The sequence below is a fragment of the Neoarius graeffei genome, chromosome 1 (assembly GCF_027579695.1).
Source record: "Neoarius graeffei isolate fNeoGra1 chromosome 1, fNeoGra1.pri, whole genome shotgun sequence".
NCBI lineage: Eukaryota > Metazoa > Chordata > Actinopteri > Siluriformes > Ariidae > Neoarius > Neoarius graeffei.
In genome coordinates, this window is record NC_083569.1 from 147,501 (window position 1) to 153,631 (window position 6,131).

Sequence of the window (6,131 nt, forward strand, 5' to 3'; positions counted from 1 at the left end):
GTTATTGGTTAAAATCAACAAAATCATCACTTCCAGGGAAGCCGGGCTTCTCTGGGACTAAACGAGACAGTGGGAGGGGCAAGAAGCCGGGCTGATGAAGGATTATTGGAGGTGGTGTTTGAAAGACATGAGGAGGGCGGTACTTCGGTGAGGAACACGGAAGTATGATCAGTCAGTCCCTAGCGGATGTCAAGAAAGTGTAGTCGTGTGCCAAAGTGCTGTCCGAATTTCTTTTCATATAAACGGTTCTTCTCATTGATGTATCTGTACATTACTCTGTAAATAAATGTAAATATTACTCGTTGTGCTCTGTTAACTTTCATCCATTCTATCAGTTTGATCATTCGTGAATTCACTCGTTTATTTCATTTGTAGTTCAATCTGGTTGTAGGCTAGCTTGAGCCTTATTGGGATCTGCAGTGCTAGCTGCTAACAGAAACTGGTGAAGTCTCTGGAAAGCACAACCAGCTGGTATGACAGGGTCACAGACCATTTTCTGGAAAAGGAGCGGAGGGCAGAATTTGTGTATAAATAGTGTTCATGTTCATGAATGTGAAGTGTGTATATTGTTCAGTAATGTTAAGAGAATGGTGGGCTCTGTGTTATAGGTTATACCTGGGTATAATATTCAAGGTTCTGTGTGTTGCATAGCCTACCTGGTTATGAATTTCCAGACTGTGTTGCAGAAGATGTTCAAGGATGTGTTGCACAGCTGGGTGTTGTGTTAAAGACTCTGTGTTGCATATCAGGGTATGATGTTCAAGGCTCTTCGTTGAATAGCCAGTGATTTTTGGATGTTTGATATTTTTGATTAAGGATATGAGGCACTAGGCTGGCAAGCCAGACTATAACATGAAATGTACAAGCAAAAACACTTTCTGCCACTAGGTGGGGTTGTCTAGTTCACTATGCTAATGGGGCACACCTTTCTATGCTTTGATATCCGGCCTACAGGTTTTATGATGAATGCGTAAAATGGGCTTCCCCTGTTTTAAAAACCAGCAGTCGCCACTGCTACAGAGAAACTTTCACTTCAGACATTTTTACAGAAATGATTCACTCCTCGAGATAAACCACGTGTCTGATAAGACGTGTCTCCTCCCAGGTCCTCCATGGAGAAAAACCTTCCTGTGGATTTTAAAGGGACGATATTGTTAACGAATTAACAGGATCGTGTTTATATACAGTCCCCGGCCACTTTAACAGGAACGTGTTGTTGGTTCTAAGATCCCTGTTCTTGGCTGCAGGAGTGGAACCCAATGTGTTCTTCTGCTGTTGCATGCTGAGATGCTTTTCTGCTCACCACGGTTGTAATTCTATGAGTTACTATATCCTTCCTGGCAGCTCAAACCAATCTGTCCATTCCCCTCTGACCCTCTCTTATCAACAAGGCATTTGTTTCCACCCACAGAACTGTCGCTCACTCACTCAGTGTTTTTTGTTTTCCGCACCATTCTGTGTAAACTCTAGAGACTGTTGTGTGTGAAAACCCCAGGAGATCAGCAGCTTCTGAAATACTCAAACCAGTCCATCTGGATCAAACCAGCACCCAGACCACAGTGAGAGAAAGAAAGTCACGCTGTGAGATCACAATGTTTCCCGTTCTGATGTTTGAACATTGTGAACATTAACTGAAGCTCCTGATTTGTATCTGCGGGATTTGACGCGTCGTGCTGCTGCTGTCGAGGGATCGGCTGATTACAGAACTGCAGGTAGGTGTAGGGGTGTTCCTAATAAAGTGGCCAGTTAGTGTATTTGTATCTGCTCTTCGGAGACTGATCTTGAGTCCAGGACATGAAAGATCTTCTCTGGTTCCTCAGAAGAGAACCACTGACGCACATTTTGAGGAGAAATCTGTTCCTGACCACCGTATGACCTCTTAGTCACAGAGAACAGAAGCACTCAGAGTTTACACACAGCACCAGCACTCATTACACACTAATTTCATTACACACACGGAGACACACAGTACTATACATATGAATACACACACTTCTGTCTTTCTGGTTCCCTCTCTTCACACCTCTTTGCTCCTTCTTTTTCATTTTACAGTCTCTCTCTCTCTCTCTCTCTCTCTCCAGCTCCATCATTTCTGCACACATCATCATTAATCGTGATAATTCTATTATCCAGATTTTCCATCCACGTTTCAGGAAACGAACATTCAAAAATTTCTTTTAGCCTCTAGAAATGAAGTCACATAACAACTCTGTGTGTGTGTGTGTGTGTGTGTGTGTGTGTGTGTGTAAGGGGGTGTGTATTCCAGCCCCACCCTGCACACTGAACTTACACACATTTTCCCCTCCACTGTGTCTGGGTTTATACAGTGTTTTATCTGTTCATCACCAAATTACCAAGCTGTTTATAACACACTGAAAAACACAATCATTTCAGAAACTGCAGAACACACACACACACACACACACACACACACACACACACACACACACACAGAGTAAAAGAAAACTCTTTCAAAAAAAGAACAAAAAAAGAAAGTTAAAAAAATCTCCCAACAGTGAAACACTTTGTTTTCTTGCTGTTTCACTGAAAGAGGGATGAAAAATAAAAGTAAACGTGTGTTACCTGCTCTGATCTTCTCCTCGTCTTGTGGAGCCTCTGAGCTCTGACTGTGTGTGTGTGCGTGTGTGTAAAAGTGTGTGTGTGTAAAAGTGTGTGTTATTCACTATGTGTTCAGTGATGGGAGTTTACAGTGCGGGCGAGAAAAGGAAAAACCTCCACACACTCCGCCCAGACTCTCCATATTAGTACAGAACACCCATTCATTCTGTCTGTCTCTCTCTCTCTCTCTCTATCTGTCTCTCTGTCTCTCTCTCTCTCTCTCTCTCTCTCTCACTCCATCTGTCTCTCTTTCTCTGTCTCGCTCTCTCTCACTCTGTCTGTCTCTCTCTCTCTGTCTCTCACTTCGTCTGTCTGTCTGTCTCTCTCTCCCTCTCTCACTCCATCTGTCTGTCTCTCTTTGTCTCTCTCTCTGTAGAGTTTTTTTTATTTCTAAGCTTCTCTGCTGTTTTTCATGTCACATAATAATCATCTTCATTTCTATTTAACATTGTTTATTATTTTTGCATTATTCCACAGCACTGCTGAATTCTGTGTTCTGACTGGTCTAATTCACACACACACACACACACACACACACACACACACACACACACACACACACACACACACACACCACTGTTAATCAGTCCCAGGCGTAATCACTTGGCCTCTCACCTCCTGCAGCCTCACTCTCCATTCACAAACGGGTGCTCGGCCACGCCTCCGCCTCCACACACCTCCACCACCCACCTCAGGCCGGGGAGCTGTGTGGCCTGCAGCTGACGCCCCCCTGGCGGGAAATCTGCCACAGCCATCTGTGCCCCTGGTCTGTGGACCACCTTAAAGCAGATACGCAGAGCCATGACCTCACTTTTTGTTTATAAATGCCTTGAGACCTCAAGAATGGCTTTTTAAAGTTTTAAGCATTAACAATAAATCTAATATAGTCATTTTTACGATTAAAGTGATTTATATACAGTAGGTAGCGGTCTGAGTGAATGACCTTGACGTCCGTAACGTTACAGCAGGAAGTCTATCGGTCTCATCGCCATTTCCGCTATACTAAACCACAGAGCTGACTGCAACTCCGATCCTCCATTTTGAGCTAATTTATCACCATGCCACGTAGATGTGTTGCTGCACCCACCAGCAACACGACAGTAGGTGGATTTACGTTGCATTCACGGCCCAAGAATGTTCAAACTGCAAAGATTTGGACGCGTTTTGCAAGAAATTTATGGATTGGGTGCCTACGAAGTGGTCTCTCCTCTGCTCTGCACATTTTACTGAAGACTCGTACGAGACCTCTGATCTGTTGAGGAGCGTTGGCTATAAGCCCGGATTGAAAGAGAGTGCAGTATCAACAAGTAAAGGAAAAGAAAACTACAAGAAAAGGAAAGTAAGTTTAATTGCACCAGTTCTCCCGGAGTGTGAACCGAGCAGTAATGGCGGAGTACTCAGTATGGAGAAAATGGAGAATGAGTGGACCGGCCATCAGATTTCTCCGCTGGATATGCTTCCCCCTCCCCGCTGCATATGCTCGCCTCAGCAGCAATATCTCACCCTTACATGGAAGAAGCAAATAAACAAAGAACTGAACGAAGAATTGAAAGTCAGATTGTTTCAAAACAGTCGTCCACAAGCTCAGCCTTCAAGAAGCGAGAACACAGACAGGTAAGATGCGACTCTCATTTGCTTACATAACAACAACAACACTCATTATTTACCTGCATTTAGATTAATCCATGTAACTTGTATTGTGTGTTTAAGTTAGCGGTATGAGATTATTTAATTTGCTTCAGAATGTGATTGTCTCAGTTCATCTGATTATTTAATTAGCCTCTTATGTTTTATCAGTGAAAATGCATGCATGTACATGTACGTTGCATAAGTTATAACACCCATCCTGTTTTAATGAGTCACATGAGACTGTCGGTTCAATTCCATGCAGTTCTCTAGATGGCTTTGTTCTCTGGCTTAATTTCGTAAGGCGGGGGCCTCCGTGGCCGACATGATACTATCGGATTCACTTTCCGATGGATCGAACTGATACGGTTCTATGTGTATAGCAGTAGCATGTACACACACTCCAATTTCAGGACTATCACAGTCAGATGTATTACTATCTAAGGAATTCGAAGAATCCCCAATAAGAGGCCATTGCAACCACTCTTGCCTGCCGAGTCTGGCTTTGGTCTATAGCTGTCAAAGGCCTCAGCCTTAGAACCAGTTACCGCTCTGATGTCATGCACTCAGGGCTGGCTGGCTCAGAGGGGAGCTCGAATACCAACTTTGCGGTTGATTTTAACTCTCAAAAAAAAAAAAAAAATATATATATATATATATATATATATATATATATATATATATATATATATATACAGTGGTGCTTGAAAGTTTGTGAACCCTTTAGAATTTTCTATATTTCTGCATAAATATGATCTAAAACATCATCAGATTTTCACACAAGTACTAAAAGTAGATAAAGAGAACCCAGTTAAACAAATGAGATAAAAATATTATACTTGGTCATTTATTTATTGAGGAAAATGATCCAATATTACATATCTGTGAGTGGCAAAAGTATGTGAACCTCTAGGATTAGCAGTTAATTTGAAGGTGAAATTAGAGTCAGGTGTTTTCAATCAATGGGATGACAATCAGGTGTGAGTGGGCACCCTGTTTTATTTAAAGAACAGGGATCTATCAAAGTCTGATCTTCACAACATATGTTTGTGGAAGTGTATCATGGCATGAACAAAGGAGATTTCTGAGGACCTCAGAAAAAGCGTTGTTGATGCTCATCAGGCTGGAAAAGGTTACAAAACCATCTCTAAAGAGTTTGGACTCCACCAATCCACAGTCAGACAGATTGTGTACAAATGGAGGAAATTCAAGACCATTGTTACCCTCCCCAGGAGTGGTCGATCAACAAAGATCACTCCAAGAGCAAGGCATGTAATAGTCGGTGAGGTCATAAAGGACCCCAGGGTAACTTCTAAGCAACTGAAGGCCTCTCTCACATTGGCTAATGTTAATGTTCATGAGTCCACCATCAGGAGAACACTGAACAACAATGGTGTGCATGGCAGGGTTGCAAGGAGAAAGCCACTGCTCTCCAAAAAGAACATTGTTGCTCATCTGCAGTTTGCTAAAGATCATGTGGACAAGCCAGAAGGTTATTGGAAAGACGTTTTGTGGACGGATGAGACCAAAATAGAACTTTTTGGTTTAAATGAGAAGCATTATGTTTGGAGAAAGGAAAACACTGCATTTCAGCATAAGAACCTTATCCCATCTGTGAAACATGGTGGTGGTAGTATCATGGTTTGGGCCTGTATTGCTGCATCTGGGCCAGGATGGCTTGCCATCATTGATGGAACAATGAATTCTGAATTATACCAGTGAATTCTAAAGGAAAATGTCAGGACACCTGTCCATGAACTAAATCTCAAGATATGGTGGGTCATGCAGCAAGACAATGACCCTAAGCACACAAGTCGTTCTACCAAAGAATGGTTAAAGAAGAATAAAGTTAATGTTTTGGAATGGCCAAGTCAAAGTCCTGACCT

The 6,131-nt window shown here is 42.4% G+C and overlaps 1 protein-coding gene across 1 annotated transcript in view; it reads right to left on the reverse strand.

The window, feature by feature from the left end:
- myadmb (myeloid associated differentiation marker b) overlaps positions 1 to 2,680 on the reverse strand; it is a 17,570-nt gene extending 14,890 nt beyond the window's left edge. Inside the window, exon 1 of the mRNA XM_060927064.1 lies at positions 2,584 to 2,680. The gene's annotated coding sequence lies outside the window, so the exon portion shown is untranslated. The remainder of the gene's footprint in view (positions 1 to 2,583) is intronic.
- Between the last annotated feature and the right edge of the window lie 3,451 nt (positions 2,681 to 6,131).